The sequence below is a fragment of the Brassica oleracea genome, chromosome C4 (genome assembly GCF_000695525.1).
Source record: "Brassica oleracea var. oleracea cultivar TO1000 chromosome C4, BOL, whole genome shotgun sequence".
Classification (NCBI taxonomy): Eukaryota; Viridiplantae; Streptophyta; class Magnoliopsida; order Brassicales; family Brassicaceae; genus Brassica; species Brassica oleracea.
In genome coordinates, this window is record NC_027751.1 from 24592950 (window position 1) to 24593727 (window position 778).

At 24.0% G+C, this 778-nt stretch overlaps 1 protein-coding gene across 1 annotated transcript in view; it reads left to right on the forward strand.

Annotated features, from left to right (window-relative positions):
• LOC106339791 (caffeoylshikimate esterase) overlaps window positions 1–778 on the forward strand; it is a 9128-nt gene that overhangs the window by 1227 nt on the left and 7123 nt on the right. The gene's annotated exons all lie outside the window — the stretch shown is intronic.

Sequence of the window (778 nt, forward strand, 5' to 3'; positions counted from 1 at the left end):
TTGTAATAAAATGGTATTATTAAAATTTTCAATTATTTTTAAAATTTTATTTTATCTACGAATCAAATCGGATATGCTTTAAAATTCTAAATCATTGCGGATATCAGAGTCACCGACTAACCAGGTGGCTAAAGATTGAATTGACGTGAATGTCTCCAAATACCCGGATATTCGATATATGCCCACCTCTATTTACGGATACAATTTATTTTTCTTTATATGAAAAAAATTCACTTACGTCAAGGCCTTTTTAATTTTTAATTAATTTTAATTTTATCTTTCATGTATTATTAATTCATAACATGAAAATAAACAAATAATAGTAATTTTTGGTTTTTATCGAAAAACGTAAAAATTAAACATTCTAAGCGAATAAACTAAAATAAATATTAATTTAAAATAATAGTTATATTTTATGAGATTAAAAACCAAAACTTAAAACCGAACCGATATCCAGATTAAACAGATTTAATGTGTTTTTATTAAAAATAATAAAACTAATAATCACATTCTACGCACATTTATATACAAAATAAAAATATAAAACTGTTATGAAATAACTTATAATTTATAGTATCGAGAAATTTAAATAAGAGTAGAATTTAATACCCGTATGAAGCAAATAACACTACTATAAGTGAGAGAGTTTATTATAAGTAAGAAGAAGAAGATGTAATGGTGTACAAAAGAGTGAGATGAGTGATGGTATTTATAGTGATCAACAATACATAAAATATCAAAGATGGTGCTTGATTTGGTAAATGAGTGGGTGATCATA